Genomic DNA, 27,597 nt, shown 5'->3' with positions numbered 1-27,597 from the left:
AATTCACCTTCTAAAAGACAGACGGGGGACACAGCTGAAAACACTGGGAGGCCAGATGCTGGTGTCTTTCAAGCCAGAGCATAGCCGTGGTCACTCTAGGGCGCATGTGTTCCTGTGGCTCTCAGGCGTCACGGACCAGATACACCAGTACTGTCCAATCCCAGTTTTACTTAGAGCCACCTCCTTTTTTGGGGGCCATTAGTCCTCATTTCATGCCAGATTTTCACTAGAGGCTCCCTGTTCTTCCAAAACAGTTTATGACCATAAGTAACATACCATGTTCCAAAGAGAGCTCCCCCAGGATGCACTGCATGATAAAAAAATTTCCATCCCATGAACATTCCTGCTGTATCCATGGCCATAATGGCTTTTAGGGCAGTCTCTGCTATGAATGTGAACATCTGAAGGGAAATAATGGCAAGCCTCCCTTCTGGGATCTTAGTGCAGACAGCTGCAAGGACCATCATGATGGTGCCAGATGCACCAAGTGATGGTCCCTATCTTCCTGTGGCAACTTTACACACATAACTGACACAATTGGAAATAACACCTGCAGATAATAACACTGCTCTTGATCCAGAATGTTCAGTGTGCTGGAGGCGAAGCTTCACAAAACATAGATATTTGCTGCCATGTGAAATAAGGAGAAATGACTGAATGTTGACAGCAACATTGGAAAAGGAAGGGCTTTTGAGGCTGGATTAGATGTGAAATATCTGATCATTGTCCGCTGCAGAGAAGGTACTCTCTATAAACAGAATACAAAGACATTCATTTGCAGCTGTGATAACCTGTCACAGTCTGGTGGCCATCGCTTAGGTTATTCCACCACTTGTTAATCTCCTTTCTGAAGTCTCCTTTTTGTGGTCTTATGCTACCCCAACCGTCAGTTTTTAGATCATCAAAATAACACTGGACCCTGGATTTCAGTGATTCATATTGCCAAATAGCAGCTGATCCAAATGCACAGCCTGTAAACCCAACAGTAAAAAAAAATACAGGTTTTATGAGAGTCCCTATAGGATACAGAGAAGGATAAAAGACCGTTTCTTCCACAGGAGGAATCAAAGCACTTCTCTTGTATGCTTCACCACTTGTGCCTGTGTCTGATCTTTGAGGTTCAGCCTTCCTGGGTGCTTTTCTGAATCCACATTTTTGCTGAAGAAGCCAAACCTGCGTCTGAGCAGCTGTGGCGGGGCTAGGGCCGCAGTGAGTTCCTTGCAGCTGTGGCCGCCCACTGGCAGAGACCACGCCTGGTCGCTGCCCCAACCTCTCTTTGCCCAGCCTCACCATGCCATCTTCCCAACCTCTGCGCCACCATGGCCTGCGAGGACATGGTTTTGAGACTTGTAGAGGAACTGAATAACATCAGCCTCTGTGGGATTTATTAAAGTAGCATATTTGGGGGAGTTATGCTTTCCACAAGGCTAGAAAGTGGAGTTTGCTGATCACAGAAGAGGTAGAGTTGAGGAGTTGATTCAGATGAGAAGGGTGTGTAGAGTAGTAGGGGCATGAGAGTTAACAGTATTTCTGGTGGAGACTTAGGTAAACAAGGATATGAGGTGTTGATAGATTTAGGCCTTTTAATCTCTTGTAGGCTAGAGGGATCTATGGCCTTAGTGGCATAGTCTGGAAGGTTTCAAATAGTTTGTTGGGTAAAGGACAAGTTTCTCGTGAGGTAAATCTGTCTCAGCAGGTTCTAGTTATGGTATGATGAGGCTCCAGGCTGACGTCTTCATTTCTTTCATCTATTAAGTAGTAATAATACCTCATTAATTGTTATTTAAATGGACAGTCACATAGTGATTAATAAAAGTTAAGACTAGATAAACATACAGCCTTTTACAAAATCTTTTAAGCATACATCCCAGTCAGTCATGCTCTAGCCAAGTTATTTTCTTGTCATTCTTTTCTGTACTGAATATAACAATGCCTAATTGAAGAATAAACATTGACTATGAATGAGGCACTCAATTCATCTCTTTGCTGATTATACTCAATTTTAGAACTAAGGATAAATTATTCAAGAAATAGTTGCTGATTTTTTAGTTTTAAGTGTTCTGTAAGCATATTGGATTTTTTTTTTAGAACCCAGTGACAGTAATACTTCTTTGGAAAGAATATCTTTGAATATCTTTTTAGAACTTCAAGCAAATTTATCTTTAAAACATTTTATATGCTCAACGTAGATAATTTGGAAATTACAGAGAGATACAAAAAAGAAAATAAAAATTTGCCTGTATTCTCAGTATCTAGAGAAAACTGTTTACTTTTTGGTGTGTTTGTGTAGCATTTGTTTTCAAAATTGGGATCACAATATATAGCAATTTGTAGCTATATACTCTGCCTTTTCATGTAATCTTGTGTCATGAATATTTTCCTAAACCATTAAATATTCTTGGAAAATGTAATTTTAATGAGTGCTTAATAGTCTGTTCATTGTGAGTGTATCATAGTTTACCTAATGATTCTCTGCTATTGGACATCTGGATTGGCTCTGATTTATTGATGTGATAAATAATGCCTTAATGAATATCTTTGTAAATCAATTATTTTCTTCCAGTTTCTTTTTACTTTCTTTTGCCATATTCCTAGAAAGGGAGGTACTGGGTCAAAGAATAGGGCTTCATTTTTGTTGCTCCTCCTTTTTTTTTTTTTTTTTTTTTTTTTCCTGAGACGGAGTCTTGCTCTGTCACCCAGGCTGGAGTGCTGTGGCGTGATCTTGGCTCACTGAGACCTCCGCCTCCTGGGTTCAAGTGATTCTCCTGCCTCAGCCTCCCAAGTAGCTGGGATTACAGGCATGCACCACCACACCTGGCTAATTTTTTGGTATTTTTAGTAGAGACAGGGCTTCACCATGTTGGCCACACTGGTCTTGAACTCCTGACCTCAAGTGATCTGCCTGTCTTGGCCTCCCAAAGTGCTGGGATCACAGGCGTGAGCCACCGTGCCTGGCCGCTCCTGCTGCTTTTTTTTTTTTTTTTTTTTGGGAGTCTTGCCCTGTGGCTCAGACTGGACTGCAATGGTGCGATCTCAGCTCACTGCAACCTCCGCCTCCTGGGTTCAAGCGATTCTCCTGCCTCAGCCTCCCGAGTAGCTGGGATTACAGGTGCATGCCACCACGCCTGGCTAATTTTTTGTCCTGCTGCTTTTAAGGAAAATTATACTTCAAGATTTCGTATTTTTAACCCTGTCTCTACTAAAAATATAAAAAAATCAGCCGGGCGTGGTGGCGGGCGCCTGTAGTCCCAGCTACTCGGAGAGGTTGAGGCAGGAGAATGGCGTGAACCCGGGAGGCGGAGCTTGCAGTGAGCCGAGATCGCGCCACTGCACTCCAGCCTGGGCGGCAGAGCGAGACTCCGCCTCAAAAAAAAAAAAAATAAAAAAAAATAAATAAAAAAAAATAATAAATAAAAATCAATGTGGGTCAGGCTCAGTGGCTCACGCCTGTAATCCCAGCACTTTGGGAGGCTGAGGTGGGTGGATCACTCGAGGTCAGGAGTTCGAGACCAGTGTGACTAACATGGTGAAGGCCCATCTCTACTAAAAAAATACAAAAATTAGCCAGATGTGGTAGTGCACGCCTGTAATCCCAGCTACTTGAGAGGCTGAGGCACGAGAATCACTTGAACCTGGGAGGTGGAGGTTGCAGTGAGCCGAGATTGCCCTCTAGCCTGGGCAACAGAGTGAGATTCCATCTCAAAAAAAATAAAAAAATTAGTGTGTGTGTGTGTGTGTGTGTGTGTGTATTTGGCGGTATAGCGTTGCTTATTTCTCTGTTTCCAGCAGTGGTTTATTTTTGTGTGGATTTGCAGACCCCCTTGCCGTAATAAATCCTTACAGGTTCTCTTTGGCTTATATGTTGAGAACAACTACTATAGATTATAAACTACCCCAGTTCTCTCCCGTATCCTTTGTTTCACTGCTCTTGCCCCAGCAGATACCTTCTCATTGCCTCTAACAAATAACTCTTTCTCCTTTATTCAGTGATTGTTTTTTCCTAACATCTCTTGCTTGATATTTGGGAAAATTTTAAGGCTTTTTAAAAATCGTGTTTGAGAGCACCTGGTTTTATTGTATCCCTTGTTAGCCTTGAGTGTTTATTTTTTAATATTTGCTGATTTGTGAGATGAAATATGATAGGTGTATTTGGTGGTAGGAGGAATGTCTGAAATACATTCTTTCTTTCCCAACTTATGATTTAATAAGAGCTGGAAGGGGGAAAGTAAGCTATAAAACCCAGTATTTGACATTTTATCCTCTTAATCTGGCTACCATCCATCATACTTTCAGAGCTGAAAGGGCTCTAAATTTCATATTTATTCAGTCCTTTCAGTTTACAGATAGGGAAACTAAGGCCTAAAAAGGACATTCCTTGACTTCCTCAAGGTCATAAGCCAAACAGTGGTAGAAGTTTGGCCTGTTTTTTCATAACTTAGTGTGTTGGTTTTTCTACAAACATCTTCTGCCTCTCTGCCCCATGTGTCCCCTAACCTGCCTTTTAGGATGACTGACTTTTAGGTGGCTAATTTTCTTCTGTTTGGATGCCTGGTAGACTCTTTTTTATCCTTGAGTTTAACCACAGTACTTTGATCATGCTGAGTCAGTTCTTGCATACATTGTACCTTTTTGTCCTGCAGATATAGTGCTCTCAATTTCAAGGAAAGTTTTAAGGAAATTTTCTATTCATGTGTGGCATCTACTTATGAAACAATAATTATCCTTATGTTGGATCATCTTTGTTCTTCATATTTATCATCTTCTCCAGAATTACTTCAATCTCTTAAGTGATTCCCTCTGCTTTCACTATTATGATTTCCTTTCTTCCCTGCCATTAATTTTTCACTGTTTTTTTTTCTGTTCTTTGCTGTTTCTAGTTTATTAGATCTCTGATGTTTTGTTCTGCTAAGAGCAAACTGAGAACTGTTGTAGGCTAAAAAACAGCCCTCCAGAAGATATCTGTCATCCAGGCTCATTGCAACTTCCACCTCCTGGGTTCAAGTGATTCTCGTGCCTCAACCTCCCAAGTAGCTGAGGTTACAGGCACCTGCCACCATGCCCAGCTAAATTTTTGTATTTTTAGTAGAGATGGCCAGGCTGGTCTCAAACTACTGGTGTCAAGTGATCTGCCCACCTCCATCTCCCAAAGTACTGGGATTACAGGCATGAGCCACCACACCTGGCCCCCAGAAGAATCTTCCTATCCATTAGCAGTCACTCCCCATCTCCTGACACACACTGCCTGCTTTAGATAACCAGGTAGATTAGTGAGTCTACTTTCTATAGATTTTCTTATTCTGAACATTTCATGTGAACAGGATCATACAATATGCAGTCTTGTGTGACTGTCCACTTATTTTCAGTTTGTTAAAACTCCTTCAAGATCTTTCTTTTTACATGCCTCTGCCATTAATGTTATCGCTTCCCACTCCATTGCTTCCCTCCTCCCCCCACCCTCTCACACATTTCAGAATTTCAGCTGAAATACCACTTTTTCGGAGGGACCTACCCTGACTGGATTCTAGATACTCCCATTATGGACTTAATTGTACCCTACCATTCTCCTTTGTACCTCTTACTTCAGTTATTATCTAATGCAGCAGTTATTTGTATAAATAATATCTGCTTTTCTCATGAGATAGGGAGTTTGTTGTTGTTTTGGTAAATACTTAGATGAACATATTCAGGCACTTTACCCAGTGGGAGGGGAAAGAGGTTTTCAGAGAAGAGAGATGTGTGTACGTATGTTAACTATTAATGTAGCAATGAAAATGTGAGCTGAAAAAATAGAAAATTAGTAGTTAATTAGGCTTTATGTATGTAGACTTGACAGGTACCATAAAGAATGTCAAAGAATGTCTATTATACTCTCCCAGAAATACCATGAATCTGGAATTGTTTTTTTGAGACAGGGTCTTGCTGTGTTGCCCAGGCTGGAGTGCAGTAGTGGCTCCAGTAGTGGAGAGCATACATGGCTCACTGTGGCCTTGACCTCCTGGGCTCAAGCAGTTCTCCCACCTCAGCCTTCCAAGTAGCTGGGACCACTGGTGTGTGCCACCATGCCTGGCTAATTAAAAAAAAAAATAAAATTTTGTAGAGACAGGATCTCACTATATTGCCCAGGCTGGTCTTGAACTCCTGGGCTCAAACAGCAGTCCTCCCACTTGGCCTCCCAAAGTGCTGGGATTATAGGTGTGAGCCATTAAAACCTAAGACTGTTAAGTGCCAGCTTAATTTTTGGAGTCCATTTATGTTGTTGGTTAGAATATTTGGAACATTTACCCTACCTGCAAAGTTGAATAAAACTGATATATTCTGTTTTAAATTTGGATTCATCAGTTCAGTTTTTCAAGCTCATTTGTAAATAATGGGGCGTATTGCCTACGTGGGTCACAATTTGTTTCAGGAAGGCGCTGCATCATCTGCTTTAATGGAGATCTTAATGAAATTGGCTGCTCTTGACCTCTGAGATTGACCATTTCTTCATCTTTTCATGGTACCTGGGCCGTCAGGTACACCGTTCTCTTCTCCCTTAGTGTTTGCTTTACTCTTTAGTGGATATTGGAGATACCTAGGACAAAGGTTTGTGACGAGAGTGTGTGTATGAGGGTCTTAAGATAAGGGAAATAGTATTTTTCTTCTTGATTAAATTTAAGGGCATCATGAAATTTAAGTAACACCTTAAGAGTAATAGGTCAGATGGCTTTCTGTTGATACTATTGATCTGTAAAGTTATTGCTAGCACTGTGTTTACCGTATTAAGTATTAAAACCTTATATTCTGTGGGACTCTTCACATGGGTATTTAGTTTCAGTTTTTATAATGGAAATTGGTGAGAAAAAAGGATGACTCTACAAATTTTTGTTTTGTAGTTAACTTTTATTACAATTTCATCTAGGGTGCATGAAAGTACATGGCATTTAGGGGCAGTGTTGGACATAACCTTGGAGGGACCCAGCTCAGGAAAGTCTTCAGTGGAACCTTGGTCTTATTATTTGCATATATTCACATCAAACCCTTTTAAAGTTTCCACTGATTTTTTTTTTAAATGAGTGTGTGTTCAATGCTTCTGCAGGTTGTAGAGGTATGGTATAAGAAAGAAATTCACCAGCAGTCACAGCTAGCAGACTTGGGATAGTCCTATCCTGATATATCATTAAGTCAGGTAGTTAACAGTAGGAGATGACAAAGACCATTTAAAAAAGGGCAGAGTTAGGCATGTACATATTTCCCAAGGATGAAAGTTCTGTTTCAAGGGAAATTGTTTCCTACTTTAATGTCCTTACCTACTTTTGACACTGTGAATAATGAGTAAGCAGTGTGGGAGACACTCTGCTTTGGCATCGGATGTCCTAAGACATTCTTCCGTGACCCACCAATAAGAGGATTAGTCTTATTTTATTTCTTAGGCAGTGATAAAGGAACCGAGTCCCAGTTGTAGACCCACTGTGAGTGCAGGATTATTCCAGTGGCTTTTATTTAATAGAGCCCGGTTAGCATATCTTCTAGGACAGCTTTGTGGGGAGAAAGAAGTGCTAAGTGGACTGCTTTGTGAATTGACCCACTTAATCTCACAGTACTCTTCCCCCTTGAAGAGGTGGACTTGGACTTGCCCTATTTGAATGGCATTGCCAGGTTCTCTAAAGGCCGGTCTTTCTTTCTTTCCTTTCTTTCTTTTCCTCTCTCTCTCTCTTTCTTTTGTGGGGAGAGGATTGGGAGGTGTTAAGCAAGTTTTTAGAGGGAGGAAGATAAGGCAAATACAAAAACCAATATGGATTTGATTATAAGTAACTGTAATCATTTGGGACAATGTTATTTAATATATGCATACCTTGACAATATTGTGGGTTTGGTTCCAGACCACCACAATAAAGCACATCACACAATTTTTTTGGTTTCTTAGTGCATATAAAAGTTATTAAAACATCCTTTATTGTTTAAAAATGCTAATAATCTGAGCCTTCAGCGAGTAGTCATCTTTTTTTTTTTTTTTTTTTGAGATGGAGTCTCGCTCTGTCGCCCAGGCTGGAGTGCAGTGGCGCAATCTCAGCTCACTGCAAGCTCTGCCTCCCGGGTTCATGCCATTCTCCTGCCTCAGCCTCTCTGAGTAGCTGGGACTACAGGCGCCCGCCACCACGCCCGGCTAATTTTTTGTATTTTTAGTAGAGACGGGGTTTCACCGTGGTCTCGATCTCCTGACCTCGTGATCCGCCCGCCTCGGCCTCCCAAAGTGCTGGGATTACAAGCGTGAGCCACCGCGCCCGGCCGAGTAGTCATCTTTTTGCTGCTCAGTGTTGATGGCTATTGACTGATCAGGGTGGTGGTTGCTGAAGGTTAGAGTGGCTGTGCCAATTGTTTAAAATGAGACAACCATGAAGTTTGCTGGATTAATTGACTCTTCCTTTCACGAAAGATTTCTCTGTTGCATGAGATGCTGTTTGATAGCATATTTGTTTTAGTTTTTAAAAGAGATGGGTGTCTCACTGTGTTGTCCAGGCAGGACTCAAACTCTTAGACTCAAGTGATCATCTTACTTCTGCCTCCTGATTAGCTGGGACTGTAGTAGCCAGCACTCCAGGCATTATAGCATTTTACCCATAGTAGAACTTTCAAAATTGGAATCAGTTCTCTCAAACCCTGCTGCTGCTTTATCAGCTGAGATTATATCCTAAATCCTTTGTTCTCATTTCTGCAGTAGTCACAGCATATTCACCAGGAGTACATTCCATCTCAAGAAATCACTTTCTTTGCTCATTCATAAGAAGCAACTCCTCATCTGTTCAAGTTTGATCACAAGATTGCAGCAGTTCAGTCACATCTTCAGGCCCTGTTTCTAATTCTGGTTCTCTTGCTATTTCTACCACATCTGCACTGACTTCCTCCACTGAAGTTTTGAACTCCTCAAAATCATCCAGATGAATTGGTATCATCTTCCAAACTCCTGTTCCTGTTCCTATGAATCATGAATATTCTTTTTTTTGTTTTTTTGAGACGGAGTCTCACTCTGTCGCCCAGGCTGGAGTGCAGTGGCACAATCTCGGCTCATTGCAACCTCCGCCTTCCGAGTTCAAGTGATTCTCCTGCCTCAGCCTCCTGAGTAGCTGGGATTACAGGTGCCCGCCACTGTGCCCAGCTAATTTTTTTTTTTTTTCATATTTTTGGTAGAGACGGAGTTTCACCATCTTGGCCAGTCTGGTCTTGAACTCCTGAGCTCATGATCCACCCGCCTCGGCCTCCCAAAGTGCTGGGATTACAGGCGTGAGCCACCGCACCCAGTGAATCATGAATATTCTTAATGGCATCTAGAAGTTGTTTAGTGTAGTCATCTTCATCAATGGTCTTAGCTAAATCTTCTGGATAACTTGCTGCAGCTTCTAAATCAGCACTTACAGCTTTACCTTGTACTTTTGTGGTATGGAGAGGGCATCTTACCTCTGCTAGCTTCAAACTTGGCAGCTTCCTCACTTCTGTCGGCCTTCAGAGAAGTGAAGAGAGTTCGGCCTTGCTCTGGTTTAGGCTTTGGCTTAAGGAAATGTTGTGGTTGGTTTGGTCTTCTATCCAGACCACTCGGACTTTCTCCCTATCAGCAATAAGGCTGTTTTACTTTCTTATCATTCATCTGTTTACTGGAGTAGCACTTTTAATTTCCTTGAAGAACTTTTCCTTTGTATTCACAACTTGGCTGTTTGGCACAAGAAGCATAGCTTTCAGCCTATCTGGGCTTTTGACATATTTTCCTCACTAAGCTTAATTATTTCTAGCTTTTGATTTGAAGTGAGAGACAGGTGACTCTTCTCTCACTTGAACACTTAGAGGCCACTGTAGGCTTATTAATTGGCCTAATTTCAATATCGTTGTGTCTGGAATAAGGAGCCTGAGGAGAGGGAGGGAGATGAAGAAACAGCTGGTTGGTGGAGCAGTCAGAGCATACACAATATTAATCTATTAAGTTTGCCTTCATTGATCACAGATCACCATAATGGGTATAATAATAGTGAGAAGTTTGAAGTACTGCAAAAATTACCAAAATGTGACACAGAGACATGAAGTGAGCACATGCTGTTGGAAAAGTGACACTGACAGACTTGGTTAACATGGGGTTACTATAAACCTTCAATTTGTAAAAAAAAAATAATTTTTGCAAAGCGCAATAAAATGAGGTATGCCTATATATTTTTCTCTTAGGCATGTTCCTCATTATATTAACTATAAACAGCATCATTACTAATGAAGTTGTAAACTAGAATTTAATCAGTATTTGAAAATGTATGGTGTCCGCTGCAGAAATGGAATTAATGACAGAACTAGTAGTTATTACCTGCTATTTTATTTTCCATAATTAATTTTAAGAGGTTCTTATAAAGTTGTTTGGAGGTACTCTATCTTCACAACAGTAAAAATTGTAATATTTTAGGCATATCTTCTCCTCCTATTTTGTTATACAGAAAAGCTTTAGCTGATAAACAGATTGCATTCTAAAAGTTCATAAATTATTTTAGAACTTAGAAAGTATTTTTTCATAGTAAGTTTAGTAAATACGTTAATGTGAATAGGTTCCCAGGCTATCCTACAAAAGCCTAGTGAAGCCATAGTTAGCTCAAATATCTACATATTTACAGTGACACATAATAGAAAATAATATGGCAAGAATAGTAGTTAAACAACACCAAAACACTGTTAAGAATTAGTTTTGAAAAATTTTCTTGTATGTGTGATTGATACAGGGATTTAATCAGAGGGAGGTCAGGCGTAGAGACTTGTGGGAGTCTGGCAGGCCTTTCTGTGTCCTTTCAGGTACTTATAGGTTGATGGCATTTCTTTCTTTTGATATTGGTATACAGCAGAAATGCTATCTTTTTGCTTACCAGCTATGGTTAAGGTTGTATTTTAGGCTCTGAGTGGAATGAAAATGGTAGAAAAGAAATCGTTTCCTTAGGTAAAAAAGATAGGAAAGAACAATGGAAGATAGAGTAACCTAGGATGTGTGTTTGAAAAAGAAATTGTTTGAGATAGATTTCATTGACATACAAATAATGCAAGTTTAAGGGAATGGGGTAGAGCATAACATGCAAATGATTCCTGATGGAGGACAGCAAAGGTGTTGATAAAGTGTTTTGGGTAAGCAATCCTTATGCTGGTCAGTAAGTGGTTTTGGATATCTTTGGAAGCTATTTAGAACTGGGAATGGGGAGTAGAATGCTACTTTGGTATTTTTATATGAACTGTTTCAGTTTTTTTTTTTCATAACATGGTGCAACAGCTCACCAAAAATATTTAAATAGCTTGATATACATTTGGAGTGTTTTTTGATGTATTAAACTATTATTAAGAAAATATATTTTTTGAATGTATGAAAAGTAAAAGTAAAATATTGTACTTGAGCTAATTCAACAGATGCCTAAAACTACTATGTGATGAGAGAGATTTGGTTTTTACATTCCTTTTTTTTGTTTGTTTGTTGATTAGAAAAACCATGCTTCCTTTTTCAATTTCCAAAATGTTTCATATTTAGAAGAAACCAGTCCAGAAAGAAAATCAGGAAATGTTCCTTCTATTCCTGCAAAAGTAGCAGCTGTTGTTAGGCTATGTATTATTACTTAGTATTGTGATAAATCTGTTCAAGTGTTTAAATGTTTGCTATCTGTTCACTGATGTGATTTGCCTCGGGAATTTCTGGCTCTCTTTTTACTCGTTTTAGTTGATTTGTCTCTCAGGTAACTTTGTATATCAGCAAAATGACACAGTTTTACATTTGAAGGTATTTTTGCAGTTTATATTAGAAGATGTAAAGACTCTTACTCAAAATGTGTGGTTATATTGGACTGAGTTATTTTTATGGATGTATTTTAGAATGTAAATTGTTCAATTCACTTTCACTTTTATAAGTATTGGAAAGCATACTAAACTTAGGAATTCGATGAGGCAATTTGGATGAGTACTATAAGACTATAGTGTAGTTTTTAATACTATACAGTCTAAACTGTAGTGTTATACTAAACTATAGTTTTTCATACTATACAGTCATTGCTGTTATACATGGGGCATTGGTTCCAGGACCACTGGGCACATCAAAATCTTTGCATACTCAAGTCCTGCTGTTGGCCCTATGGAACCACCGTATGTGGAAAGTTGGCCCTCCGTATATGTGGGTTTTACACCCTGTGAATACTGTACTTTTAATCTGTGTATAAGTGGACCTGCGCAGTTCAAACCCATATTGTTCAGGGGTCACCTGTTTATAACCTTGAACAATTTTACTTATTTTTTGAGTCTCAGTTCCCTTCTCCCTGATTTAGTACTGGTTCTTCCTCCTTTGTAGGACTGTTGCTTGGATCAAATGAGATTATGGGTCTAACTGTGCTTTTAAACTGTGAAGTGCTTCACAAATTTATTTGTGATGATGAGTGATGATGGTTTGGTGATCATGATTGGTCCTAGGGAAGACTGTCAAAGATATGAATTTTATCTGCATTATCTTCTCAATCTTTTGAATTGACTTCACTCTTTTAAGAGGGTGATTGCAGGGTCCGGAGGAAGTAGAGGTATTTATTTTAGGTGACTTTTAGACTTTAGTTTCCAAAGTATAGTAGAAGCCTGTAGAAATTTGTCACTTATAAATGAACAAATATTTTTCAGATTGCTATCTGCATAGTCATAAAATGGGACGCCCCCAGTGTGTGATAACTGTAAGTGTTGCCCTCATGGATTGGATATTAGTTGTTAAATTGTAATTGATAAAGTATGCAGGACTGACTTAGAGTAAGCAGTAGTCTTCTGGGAGAAAACAAATCCTGTCCTCTCTCCTCCCCACCCTACTGTTTCAATTCAACAGCAATTTTTAATTTAATAACCTCCACTTTAAAGTGATTAAAAAATGTGTGTAAATTTGTATGTTGTGCTGTGGAAAAAGCAGTTTGGATTAAGGAGTGCAGATATCTTTGCATATTTCAGGAGAGGGCAGGGTTGGATAAGCTGTTACATTGGGGGCATTTGGGTTGTCAGAATGCAATATTGAGGATCAAAGGGATGTGTAGTAGGCCAAGAACAGACCTAATTGATTTTAAAAATATATTTAGAGCACTGATCTGGTATTACTGTCACTAAAGATTACAGTAAAATATACCAGCTTTTTGAGATCTATTTTCTGGCTTTCTTCTGACTGCTCAAGGTTGATGGTTCTAGAATGTGACCACTGACTAGATCAGTGAGTGAGTAATTGTATTTTTAAAAGTAACTGTTTACTTCTTTAGTTTAAGTACTTACCATGTTCTCTTTTCATCCATGTATAGCGTACTAATTCTTTGATAATCTGGTAACCTTCCTTCTTAAGAAAAATTTAAATGTAGTGACTACCCTTGCCCTCCAAATTGGACAGCTTGTAAATCAAATGGATAAGCATGTTTACAGACAAACAGAGAGCCAAATCATGAGTGAACTCCCATTCACAATTGCTTCAAAGAGAATAAAACACCTAGGAATCCAACTTACAAGGGATGTGAAGGACCTCTTCAAGGAGAACTACAAACCACTGCTCAATGAAATAAAAGAGGATACAAACAAATGGAAGAACATTCCATGCTCATGGGTTGGAAGAATCAATGTCATGAAAATGGCCATACTGCCCAAGGTAATTTATAGATTCAATGCCATCCCCATCAAGCTACCAATGACTTTCTTCACAGAATTGGAAAAAACTACTTTAAAGTTCATATGGAACCAGAAAAGAGCCCGCATCGTCAAGTCACTCCTAAGCCAAAAGAACAAAGCTGGAGGCATCACCCTACCTGACTTCAAACTATACTACAAGGCCACAGTAACCAAAACAGCATGGTTCTGGTACCACAACAGAGACATAGATCAATGGAACAGAACAGAGCCCTCAGAAATAATGCCGCATATCTACAACTATCGGATCTTTGACAAACCTGACAAAAACAAGCAATGGGATAAGGATTCCCTATTTAATAAATGGTGCTGAGAAAACTGGCTAGCCATATGTAGAAAGCTGAAACTGGATCCCTTCCTTACACCTTATACAAAAATTAATTCAAGATGGATTAAAGACTTACATGTTAGACCTAAAACCATAAAAACCCTAGAAGAAAACCTAGGCAATACCATTCAGGACATAGGCATGGGCAAAGACTTCATGTCTAAAACACCAAAAGCAATGGCAGCAAAAGCCAAAATTGACAAATGGGATCTAATTAAACTAAAGAGCTTCTGCACAGCAGAAGAAACTACCATCAGAGTGAACAGGCAACCTACAAAATGGGAGAAAATTTTTGCAACCTACTCATCTGATGAGGGGCTAATATCTAGAATCTACAATGAACTCAAACAAATTTACAAGAAAAAAACAAACAACCCCATCAAAAAGTGGGTGAAGGACATGAACAGACACTTCTCAAAAGAAGACATTTATGCAGCCAAAAAACACATGGAAAAAATGCTCATCATCACTGGCCATCAGAGAAATGCAAATCAAAACCACAATGAGATACCATCTCACACCAGTTAGAATGGCCATCATTAAAAAGTCAGGAAACAACAGGTGCTGGAGAGGATGTGGAGAAATAGGAACACTTTTACACTGTTGGTGGGACTGTAAACTGGTTCAACCATTGTGGAAGTCAGTGTGGCGATTCCTCAGGGATCTAGAACTAGAAATACCATTTGACCCAGCCATCCCATTACTGGGTATATACCCAAAGGATTATAAATCATGCTGCTATAAAGACACATGCACACGTATGTTTATAGTGGCACTATTCACAATAGCAAAGACTTGGAAGCAACCCAAATGTCCATCAATGATAGACTGGATTAAGAAAATGTGGCACATATATACCATGGAATACTATGCAGCCATAAAAAATGATGAGTTCATGTCCTTTGTAGGGACATGGATGAAACTGGAAACCATAATTCTCAGTAAACCATCGCAAGGACAAAAAACCAAACACCGGATATTCTCACTTATAGGTGGGAATTGAACAATGAGAACACACGGACACAGGAAGGGGAACATCACACTCCGGGGACTGTTGTGGGGTGGAGGGAAGGGGGAGGGACAGCATTAGGAGATATACCTAATGCTAAATGACGAGTTAATGGGTGCAGCACACCAACATGGCACATGTATACATATGTAACAAACCTGCACATTGTGCACATGTACCCTAAAACTTAAAGTATAATAATAAAAAAAAGAAAAAGAAAAAAAGATAAATTACTACAGTATATGTTTCATTGAAAATTGTATACAGTAAATTTACATAAACAGAAATTAATAGTTGTTATACCTGTATAATTTGTCATACTCCTTATGTAGTTGTTCAAATTTACTAATTACCTTGGTACCTATGATGCACATAGCATTAAATATTTACAAACAAACAAACAAAAAAAAGAGTTAAAAATTCTAATGTAAATTCCTAAAAGCCGAAGATTTTTATGCACATGCTGTAAGCCTTTTAGACGTGTATGGAAAATAAACCTGTTTCTAAATTACATCTTGAAATTATTTCAAGTGAGGAGTAAGACCAAGTGAAATATTTATTCACTTTGGGTTTGGTTTGATTTTATTCCAGTTCAGTGAAGTTAGAGAAAAGGAAAGTAACTTGATTCCAGTTTATGGCTTAGAAGTAAAATAATATTTAAGTTCAGACTGTTGAAAATTAGCATGTTTCTGATTTTAGGTTTATTGTTTGGTTTAAAGTAAAATTTGGTTTTGAGGTAAAACCAAGAAGATAAAAAAATTGAGTCAATTAAAATTGGCTCAGAAGAAGTATGAATATTTCAAAGAAAAAATTGGGGTGGCTAATAGATATTGGCTTCAGCACCTTTTGTAAGATATTTGGAGTTTTAGGTTTTGCTGAACACAGAAAGTTGGTTTCAGGGCCTAAATACCCATCTCTTACCTTTATGACATGGTCCTTAGCAAAGTAATGTAGCAGAACACGAGTTTTTCAGTAAATGGACAGGTCTGAATCCTGTGGGTGTGAGTTATTGAAGGGATTACTTTGAGCAAATTATCAAATCTTTTTGAACACCATAAATTTTCCCATTTGTTAAAATGAGTGTTCTGAGTATGTCGCAGGCTTTTTGTAGGAATTAAATGGTATATTGTGGCTCTTCAAGTGTGGTAGCTGGACCTGCATTAAGAAGCATTTGAAGTGCTTATTAAAAATACAGTTTCTAGAGCCCCACTTCAGAATTACTGACCTTTTGGGGGATACATTCTAGGGTCTTCATTTTAGTAAACTCTCAGGTGATTCTTATGCCCCCTGTGAGTGGTGCTTGCAAACTGTAAATAGTTCTCAAGCAATATGCTTACATAAATTGAACTTCAGATCTCAGATTTGTCTCCTGTCCAGTTTTTGCCAATTTCTGCATATTGATGCTCTAAAGAAACCAGAATTATTTGGAAAAGGGTTAGGAACAGAGTAAATTTCCCACCCATACCTAAATACACATGTGGGACATTGAGTCATTCGTTTTGGCTGCTTGTTGTCACCATGTTTTCAGTAAGCCCTCCATTCTGTTTTACTACTTGTAAAGGCTTTTCTATATATCTTCTCCCCAGGAATTTATATCTGACCAATGGCAAGCATAGGAAGACGCAAAAGCACTACTTAGGTTTAACGTGAAGTAGTTAGTTCGCAAATCCTAACAGTTCTGCTTGAATAATTCTTATAAATTCAATGGCAAACCTTTGCTGAGCATTTGCATTGTGCTGAACCTTGTGCACGTGGGAAATGTAAATGATTCCAATAATGTCTAGTTTTGTTTTTTTTTTTTTTTTTGAGACTGAGTCTCATCCTGTCTCCCAGGCTGGAGTGCAATGGCGCGACCTTGGCTTATTGCAACCTCCGCTTCCCAGGTTCAAGCGATTCTCTTGCCTCAGCCTCCCAAGTAGCTGAGATTACAGGCGTGCGCCACCATGCCCAGTTAATTTTTTGTATCTTTGGTAGAGATGGGGTTTCACCATGTTGGCCAGGCTGGTCTCGAACTCCTGACCTCGTGATCCGCCCGCCTCAGCCTCCCAAAGTGCTGGGATTACAGGCGTGAGCCACTGTGCCTGGCCAATGTTTTTCTAAGAGCTCTTAGTGAAGTAAGGGGTTCAGACTTTTAATTATAGGACATTGTGATAAGTACCGTGATAGGGCACATGTGAGTTGTAAAAGAGCATAGTGGAGCGGAATAATATATTCTTTCGTATTTCCACTGCTAATAATTCAAAGTTCAAAGAAACTGTAATTTATTGAGCACCCACTAAGTGGCGTGCATTTAAAAAACAACAACTGGCCGGGCGCTGTGGCTCATGCCTGTAATCCCAGCACTTTGGGAGGCCGAGGCGGGTAGGTCACGAGGTCAAGAGATCGAGACTGAGACCATCCTGACTAACACGGTGAAACCCCGTCTTTACTAAAAGTACAAAAAATTAGCCAGGTGTGGTGGCGGGCGCCTGTTGTCCCAGCTACTTGGGAGGCCGAGGCAGAAGAATGGCGTGAACCTGGGAGGCGGAGCTTGCAGTGAGCCGAGATCGCGCCACTGCACTCCAGCCTGGGCAACAGAGTGAGACTCCATCTCAAAAAAAAAAAAAAAAAAAAAAAAAAACAACTATGTAACCTGTGCTATTCAATCGTCACAACCCTAAGTAGCAGCTATTTCCATTTTATAGATATTAAGTAGGTTGAACTTGTGATATAAACCTTTGTATGACTTCAAAGCCCATATTCTTTTCATTAGGCCTCTAAGGACAAAATTTGATTTCTTTTTTTTAAAGAAGTGAATGTTATGATTCTTCAGAATTGATCTCTGTTCATTTCAGTAGCATGATGTCTTCCTGTGATTGAAAAGAACTCTGGAGTCTTTCTGTCATCTCTGTCCTCTGCCACCCTATGTTTTCCTTTTCATTTCTAAAAGTGATAGATAAGTAAACATCTCCGGAAGCCAGCCTGTGTGACATCTGTCCATTTTGTTTTCTCTGCCTCTCCTTTTATTTACTCCTCCTATCCCCAAAGGAAATTTAGTAATTGTTTTGTTTTGTTTTTCCTAATCTCTTAGGTTAGAATCATGTGAAGATGAATGGTATCTAAGGGAAAAGGCCTTGTTAGAAAGATTTTTATCACATCAAGGTTACATAGAAATTGCCCTGGCATTTTTATCCTGCTGTTGATCATTAGGGTTGATTTGATTGATTCAGCTACTTGGTTGATATTTCCTTTCTTTCTTCATAGTTTCATTTGTTCCAACATATATAAGCAGTTGTGCACTCTGGCTAGAGCTTCCGCATCATAAAATAAAGCCCCTATTTTAATCACAAGAATAAGTTCATTTTTGAATTTTCTAACTCTGATCCCATGGGGCTCAGTTTTCTACTTTTTATTCCCTTTGCTAATTAATTTTTATGTTGTTTTCTTGTTTCTAGCAGTTTATTTTGGGGAGAACATCTTTGCTTTTTAAAATTAAATTTATTTTATTTAAAAATAAATAGAGACAGGGTTTCACTATGGTGCCTGCCATGGCCTCCCAAAGTGCTGGGATTGCAGGTGTGAGCCACTGTGCCTAGCCCAACATCTTTGTTGTTGTTGTTGTTTGTTTTGTTTTTGCTTTTTTTTTTTTTTTTTTTTTGACAGAGTCTCACTCTGTCTCCCAGGCTGGAGTGCAGTGGCATGATCTTGGCTCACTGCAACCTCCGCCTCCTGAGTTCAAGCAATTTTTTTGCCTCAGCCTTCCAAGTAGCTTTTTATACTTTTAGTAGAGACAGGGTTTCGCCATGTTGGCCAGGCTGGTCTCGCATTCCTGACCTCAGATGATCTACCCACCTTGGCATCCCAAAGTGCTGGAATCATAGGCATGAGCCACCGCGCCCGGCCAACATCTTTGTTTTAATAGTTTTTTTTTTTTTTTTTTTTTTTTTAAACCTGGTTTCTTTGGATAAAGAGTTGAACTTCAACTTAACCTGAAAAATTTACAGTGGCCAGAGTTTCCTCTTCTGACAGTCTTATTCATACCTGAAGATAAGGTTCTTTTGGATTCTTTTGAGTAATTTATATAATCATATTTTTCAATAGTGTCATTGTTGTAAACATCCTTTAAAAATAGCTGTGTGTTATTTCTCTGCATGACAGAGAAATAATTGGCAGTGCCTTTCCCTCTGCTAATACTATTGTTAGACAGAAAATGTCATGAAAATGCTTTGTATCTTGTGTATTCATGGGTGGTGTGCTGATTTCTCTAGGCTTTTGTTGCAGACTTTTAATTTTCTGTTATTTCTACGTGGAGACTTCATTCTTAAGGTGAAGGAAAATTTTTATAGAGGCAGTCATTGCAGACTTAACTCTCCACAGCATGGTCACCAGAGTATTAATTAGATTGTGGCATGACTTTTCTCAGTTTGTAGTACACCTTATTCATATTCTCTAAAAGCCCCTCAGTTACAAAGTGTCTCAGTTGTTGCTTTTTCTCAGCACTGGATTTTAAGAACTAGTCTCCTTAAAACAAGAAACATCAAATTAAATGTCTTTGTTAAATGAACAAAGTATGTTCAGCTTTGAGATTTATCATTTGAATAAAATTAGAGTGTCAGTGCCAGACACCTACCTACTAAATATTTAAACATCCTTGAAGTGGACTTTTGGCTTTTGGATACTCCCTCCATACCTCGGATGGGTCCATGTCACCGTATTCATTGCAGGGTGGATTGGTCTGTGGAGTGACTTGAGAAGACTTCAAAAAATATGACTACAAAATGTTGTTTACAGGTACAATCCTGTTTTTAAGAGATTGAGAACTAGGCTGTGTGTATTATTTTGGGATATTCCTAAACCGCCAAGGCTTTTGTAAAAATTGTGTTCTAGACTGGATACAGTGGTTCACACCTGTAATCCCAGCACTTTGGGGAGGCTGAGGTAGGAGGATTTTAGACTTAAGGCCAGGAGTTAGAGACCAACCTGGGCAACAAAGTGAGACCCTGTCTCTCCAAAAAATTAAAAAATAAAAAATATTAGCGAGGCATGGTGGTTTGTGCCTCTAGTGCTAACTACTTGGGAAGCTGAGGCAGGAGGATTGCTTGAGCCCAGGAGTTCAGTGTTACATGAGTGAGCTATGATCACGTCATTGCACTCTAACCTGGACGACCCTATCTCTTAAAAAAGAAAAAAAATTATTCTGTATTTAACAGCCTTCAATAGAAAGTGATTGTTCTGTTGTATACCATCTTTTCATTGCGTCATGAGGAGTCTGTTCTGGTTTATATATTTAAGATTTATCTATTATGGTAAAGAGTAGGGATTTAATGCTGCATTTTAATTATGTAGGGAATTTGTACAATGTGAGTGAAGTCCTCTGACAGGAGAGAGGGCCTGAAGCTGAACTAGTTCCTGCTGCTGTGCTGTTGTACCTTCAAGGTGGTTTCGAAGACCAATTTTATTATAATCGCTAGTGCCATATAATTAGTTTGGAAATTACTGTTTCATGTATGCTAGGAAATTTAGTACTGGGCAAAGTGGTTATTTTTTGTTTAGGCAGATTTGTTACAATTTCTAGTTTTTCTTGAGAATTTTGGTCTCTTGGAAGCAGTGCTATGGTCTGAAATAGCCCAATTTGTTGTAGCAAATACGAAGTTGTTTGGATGTCACAATCAACTGTTGTACATTTTTATTTTTGATATGGTTTTGCTTTGGTATAAATTTCAAAACCTAATGTTGCCAAAGTGTCTCTGGGAATAGATGTTGATATTAAGGAGTACATAGTTGAGGCCAGAAAACTATAAAAGACTGTTGATTTATTCTCTTACTTCCTATTACTCTGGAGCTGATCCTTTTACATTATGTTATCAGAAACATCTTTTTTTTTTTTTTTGAGGAGTCTCGCTCTTTCGCCCAGGCTGGAGTGCAGTGGTGCTATCTTGGCTCACTGCAAGCTCCGCCTCCCGGGTTCACGCCATTCTCCTGCCTCAGCCTCCTGAGTAGCTGGGACTACAGGCACCTGCAATCACGCCCGGCTAATTTTTTGTATTTTTAGTGGAGACGGAGTTTCACCGTGTTAGCCAGGATGGTCTCGATCTCCTGACCTCATGATCCGCCTGCCTCGGCCTCCCAAAGTGCTGGGATTACAGGTGTGAGCCACCGCGCCCGGCCAGAAACATCTTTTTTTAAGGGGAAATGGAGAAAAGAATATGAAGTTAGTGGTAGTGGGAAGGTTTTAAAATACAACAGAGGCAGCATGAGGCATGTGATGAGTTCTGCTACCTAAAGCTTTATGATAAATTAATCTATTATAGGTATTAATGTAGATGAAACAATGAATGGGATCGTTCTTTGTAAACAGTACAATTTTATACAGTTGTTATCTTATTGCCAAGTTGGCTAATTCCAATGCCAAATGGTAACGTGCTTTTCCTTGGCACGCTAGTTGCTGACTGACCCATGGCACTACTAATGTTCATGCCAAGTCATCCCCCATATTGCCCTGCCATTCTTTTCAGCTCTGCTATTTCAGATCTCTGATAGAACAGTCTGAAGAACGTGATCATTTCTTAATAAAAATTCTAGGATGCTTGAAGTCTACAGAAAGACTGAAGACCCATTGTTCCTAGTACCTAGATAGTACATATTAGTGGAGAATATAGTCTGTAATAATTCTTAGCAATTTCTCTAACTGTTTTAGACAGAATAGAGTAAATCTTTTAATTACTGCTAAGGTAGTAAGTACTTTGTCTCTAGATGTACAAAAGTGTGAAAGAGTTGGTCCTTGTCCACATCAAATCTCAGCTTAAAATTAAGAGGCCTTAAGAATCTCTTTCAGCTATAGTATCTGTAGGACCTGTTTTACCTTTCCACTCTGCTTTTAGTATTTTAGCAGAATTGTCTTATTTGATGCTTTTTCCCATTTGCAAATGATGATGCTGGGATAGACATTCCTAGGCTCAGTGGCTGGAGTGAAGAGATGCTAAATCCCAGGGTTCTAATGGATATCTTTCATAGCTAGTTTTCAAACCCTTGAAATGTTACCTTTTTTAAAAAGAAGTAGAACCTGTGGAGGCAAATAGGGAACGTCATCACAAATGCTTATATTGCTTAAGTTCTGTTACTGGAGCAAGGAAAATACAAAGGTGGGGCTCCATTTTCCTTTATTGAAATATGGTTACGCAGTAGAAAAACATAATTTTTGGTTGGACTCCAGACAGTTTTTGTTTTCTGTTTTTCAGTTAATTAAAATTGTGGAGTACAGTAGGCTTTTTATGTTGGTGCTGTTGTTGGAAACGGTCTTGCTGTGTCACCCAGGCTGGAGTACAGTGGCATGATCTCAGCTCACTGCAGCCTCCTGCCTCCTGGGTTCAAGGGATTCTTGTGCCTCAGCCTCCCTCGTAGCTGGGATTACAGGTGTGCATCACTGTGTTTGGCTAATTTTTGTATTTTTAGTAGAGACGGTGTTTTGCCATCTTGGCCAGGCTGGTCTTGAACTACTGGCCTTGAGTGATCCGCCCACCTCGGCCTCCCAAAGTGCTGGGATTACAGGTGTGAACTACCATGCCTGGCCATTTATTTATTTATTTATTTATTAATTTAGAGACAGGGTCTCGCTTTGTCACCCAGGCCAAAATGCAGTGGCGCAGTCTTGGCTCACTGCAGCCTTGATCTGCCGGGCTCAAGGGATCCTCCCACTTCAGCCTCCTGAGTAGCTGGGACTACAGGCGTGTGCCACCACACTCGGCTACTGTTCTTAAAATCTATATTAGTTTATTAATGATCCTTTGTTTTGTGAGTTAGATGTGAGATTTTGCAAGCAACTTGTTCGGTGGAATTATTAATTCAGAGTCCTTGAAATCTTTTTTTGGTGTTATGGTTTTGACTTGGATAATATAGAGAAGAGTCAGACTATGTTCAAAATAACGTATGCTTTTTATCTTCTCTTGAGACAATTGGATTATAAGAATGCATTCAGTACCTTGGATTTTAACCTTTCTGGATCTCTTCATTTAGAGTTTTAAGTTCAGAAGACTGTGATTCTGTTTTTAGGACTGCTAAGATACAGGTAAAAGTTATTTTACAAATGAGGGAGAGAATAACTTATGGTGAGGTTTATAGTCAGCTTGAAAAGTTGTAGTTAAGATTAGCATAGATTTTTTGGGGGTGGGGCATGATAATTTAGAACTCAGATTAGATTAAACTAGGTTTTTAGCAAATATACCTAAGATTTATTTTACTGAGGGATGAGACTTGAAGGGAGAGTTTGAAAGCTTTGAAAACTGCTTTTTTATATTGGCTTATGCTGGGGTTTGTGTGCATTTAAAGCATATATAATACTGCTGTAAATAAAAATGGCGGTGTTGACAAGATTTGAGTTATTTCTTTGCACAAGTGGTTTTGGATTTGGGGTGATTAAATCATGCCAGTTTGAGTGTTTTACCTTGGACCTAAAGACATAAATATTCAAGATGGCTGGCCATGATAAATATAGACTGCCTGTATTTCACCTGGCTATCTTATGAAGGAATCCCTCATTGCTTTTGAATCTGTCATGAATGCCATCTTTTTTTTTTATTATTATTATACTTTAAGTTGTGGGTTGCATGTGCAGAACGTGCAGTTTTGTTACATAGGTATACACGTGCCCTGGTGGTTTGCTGCACCCATCAACCTGTCATCTACATTAGGTATTTCTCCTAATGTTATGTCTCCCCTTGCGCCCCACCCGCCCACAGACCCCAGTGTGTGATGTTCCCCTCCCTGTGTCCATGTGTTCTCATTGTTCAACTCCCACTTATGGGTGAGAACATGCGGTGTTTGGTTTTCTGAGCTTGTGATAGTTTGCTGAGAATGATGGAATGATGGTTTCCAGCTTCATCCATGTCCCTGCAAAGGACATGAACTCATCCTTTTTTATGGCGGCATAGTATTCCATGATGTATATGTGCCACATTTTCTTAATCCAGTCTATCATTGATGGACATTTGGGTTGGTTCCAACTCTTTGCTATTGTGAATAGTGCTGCAGTAAGTGTACATGTGCATGTGTCTTCATAGTAGAATGATTTATAATCCTTTGGGTATATACCCAGTAATGGAATGGCTGGGTCAAATGGTATTTCTAGTTCTAGATTCTTGAGGAATCACTACACTGTCTTTCACAATGATTGAACTAATTTACACTGCCACCAACAGTGTAAAAGCGTTCCTATTTTTCCACAACCTCTCCAGCATCTGTTGTTTCCTGACTTTTTAATGATCACCATTCTAACTGGCATGAGATGGTATCTCATTGTGGTTCTGATTTGCATTTCTCTAATAACCGGTGATGATGAGCATTTTTTCATATGTCTGTTGGCTGCATAAATGTCTTCTTTGAGAAGTGTCTGCATATCCTTTGCCCATTTTTTGATGAGGTTGTTTGCTTTTTTCTTGTGAATTTGTTTAAGTTCTTTGTAGATTCTGGATATTAGCCCTTTGTCAGATGGAGAGATTGCAAAAAATTTTCTCCCATTCTGTAGGTTGCTTGTTCACTCTGATGATAGTTTCTTTTGCTGTGAAGAAGCTCTTTAGTTTAATTAGATCCTATTTGTCAATTTTGGCTTTTGTTGCCATTGCTTTTGGTGTTTTAGACATGAAGTCTTTGCCCATGCCTGTGTCCTGAATGCTATTGCCCAGGTTTTCTCCTAGGATTTTTATGGACCTAGGTCTTAATGTTTAAGTCTTTGATCCATCTTGAGTTGATTTTTCTGTAAGGTGTAAGGAAGGGGTCCAGTTTAGTTTTCTGCACATGGCTAGCCAGTTTTCCCAGCACCATTTATTAAATAGGGAATCCTCCCCATTGCCTGTGTATATCAGATTTGTCAAAGATCAGATGGTGGTAGATGTGTGGTGGTATTTCTGAGGCCTCTGTTCTGTTCCTTTGGTCTGTGTATCTGTTTTGGTACCAGTACCATGCTGTTTTGATTACTGTAGCCTTGTAGTAAAGTTTGAAGTCAGGTTACATGATGCCTCCAGCTTTGTTCTTCTTGCCCAGGATTGTCTTGGGTATGCAGGCTCTTTTTTGTTTCCATATGAAGTTTAAAGTAGTTTTTTCCAATTCTGTGAAGAAAGTCAGTGGTAACTATAAATTACTTTGGGCAGTAAGGCCATTTTCACGATATTGATTCTTCCTATGCATGAGCATGGAATGTTTTTCCATTTGTTTGTGTCCTCTTTTATTTCCTTGAGCAGTGGTTTGTAGTTCTCCTTGAAGAAGTCCTTCACATCCCTTGTAAGTTGAATTCCTAGGTATTTTATTGTCTTAGTAGCAATTGTGAATGGGAGTTCACTCGTGATTTGGCCGTTTGTCTGTTATTGGTGTATAGGAATGCTTGTGATTTTTGCACATTGATTTTGTATCCTGAGACTTTGCTGAAGTTGCTTATCAGCTTAAGGAGTATTTGGCCTGAGACGTCAAACAGAGACCATTTGACTTCCTCTCCTCCTATTTGAATACTCTTTATGCTTTTTCTTACCTGATTGCCCTGGCCAGCACTTCCAATACTATGTTGACTAGGAGTGATGAGAGAGGGCATCTTTGTCTTGTGTCAGTTTTCAAAGGGAATGCTTCCAGTTTTTGCCTGTTCAGTATGATATTGGCTGTTGGTTTGTCATAAATAGCTCTTGTTATGTTGAGATACGTTCCATCGATACCAAATTTATTGAGAGTTTTTAGCATGAAAGGCTGTTGAATTTTGTTGAATGCCTTTTCTGCATCTATTGAGATAATCATGTGGTTTTTGTCATTGGTTCTGTTTATGTGATGGATTACATTTATTGATTTGCATATGTTGAACTGGCCTGTCATCCCAGGGATGAAGCCAACTTGATCGTGGTGGATAAGCTTTTTGATGCTGCTGGATTTGATTTGCCAGTATTTCATTGAGGATTTTCGCATCAGTGTTCATCAGGGATATTGGTCTAAATTTCTCTTTTTTTGTTGTTGTGTCTCTGCCAGGTATCATTTGGTATCAGGATGATGCTGGCCTCATAAAATGAGTTAGGGAGGATTCCCCTTTTTTCTATTGATTGGAATAGTTTCAGAAGGAATGATACCAGCTCGTCTTTGTACCTCTGGTAGAATTCGGCTGTGAATTTGTCTGGTCCTGGACTTTTTTTGGTTGGTAGGTTATTAAGTATTGCCTAAATTTCAGAACCTGTTATTGGTATATTCAGAGATTCGACTTCCTGGTTTAGTCTTGGGAGGGTGTATGTGTCCAGGAATTTTTCCATTTCTTCTACATTTTCTAGTTTATTTGCGTAGAGGTGTTTATAGTATTCTCTGATGGTAGTTTGTATTTCTGTGGGATCGGTGGTGATCCCCTTTATCATTTTTTATTGCATCTATTTGATTCTTCTCTCTTTTCTTCTTTATTATTGTTGCTAGTGATCTATTTTGTTGATCTTTCAAAATATCAGCTCCTGGATTCATTGATTTTTTTTTTTGAAGGTTTTTTTGTGTCTCTATCTCTTTCACTTCTGCTCTGATACTAGTTCTTTCTTGTCTTCTGCTAGCTTTTGAATTTGTTTGCTCTTGCTTGTCTAGTTCTTTTAATTGTGATGTTAGGATGTTGATTTTAGATCTCTCCTGCTTTCTCTTGTGGGCATTTAGTGCTCTAAGTTTCCCTCTAAACACTGCTTTAAATGTGTTCCAGAGATTCTGGTATGTTGTGTCTTTGTTCCTATTGGTTTCAAATAACTTACTTCTTTCTGCCTTAATTTCGTTATTTACCAAGTAGTCATTCAGGAGCAGGTTGTTCAGTTTCCATGCAGTTGTGTGGTTTTGAATGAGATTCTTAATGCTGAGTTCTAATTTGATTGCACTGTGGTCTGAGAGACAGTTTGTTGTGATTTCTGTTCTTTTACATTTGCTGAGGAGTGTTTTACTTCCAATTATGTGGTCAATTTTAGAATAAGTGCGAGGTGGTGCTGAGAAGAATGTATATTCTGTTGATTTGGGGTGTAGAGTTCTGTAGGTGTCTATTAGGTCCGCTTGGTCCAAAGCTGAGTTCAAGTCCTGAGCATCCTTGTTAATTTTCTGTCTCCTTGATCTAATATTAACAGTGGGGTGTTACAATCTCCCATTATTATTGTGTAGGAGTTTAAGTCTCTTTGTAGGTCTCCAAGGACTTGCTTTATGAATCTGGGTGCTCCTGTATTGGGTGCAAATATATTTAGGATAGTTAGCTCTTCTTGTTGAATTGATCCCTTTACCATTATGTAATGGCCTTCTTTGTCTCTTTTGACCTTTGTTGGTTTAAAGTCTTTTATCAGAGACCAGGATTTTTTTTTTGCTTTCCATTTGCTTGGTAGATCTTTCTCCATCCCTTTATTTTGAGCCTATGTGTGTCTTTGCACGTGAGATGGGTCTCCTGAATACAGCACACTGATGGGTCTTGACTCTTCATCCAGTTTGCCAGCCTGTGTCTCTTAATTGGGGCATTTAGCCCATTTACATTTAAGGTTAATATTGTTATATGTGAATTTGATCCTGTCATTATGATGCTAGCTGGTTATTTTGCCCATTAATTGATGCAGTTTCTTCTTAGCATCGATGGTCTTTATAATTTGGCATG

The 27,597-nt window shown here is 39.1% G+C and overlaps 1 protein-coding gene and 1 pseudogene across 4 annotated transcripts in view; one reads left to right on the top strand and one right to left on the bottom strand.

Moving 5' to 3' along the window:
* The window catches only part of GSK3B (glycogen synthase kinase 3 beta), a 251,570-nt gene that overhangs the window by 64,190 nt on the left and 159,783 nt on the right, over positions 1-27,597 (top strand). The window lies entirely within an intron of this gene.
* On the bottom strand, positions 167-1,298 carry LOC129471542 (presenilin-associated rhomboid-like protein, mitochondrial; annotated as a pseudogene).

This window comes from Symphalangus syndactylus, chromosome 21, assembly GCF_028878055.3.
Source record: "Symphalangus syndactylus isolate Jambi chromosome 21, NHGRI_mSymSyn1-v2.1_pri, whole genome shotgun sequence".
Classification (NCBI taxonomy): Eukaryota; Metazoa; Chordata; class Mammalia; order Primates; family Hylobatidae; genus Symphalangus; species Symphalangus syndactylus.
The sequence above is the reverse complement of the archived record's forward strand: the minus strand, read 5'-3'. Positions and strand labels throughout refer to the sequence as shown.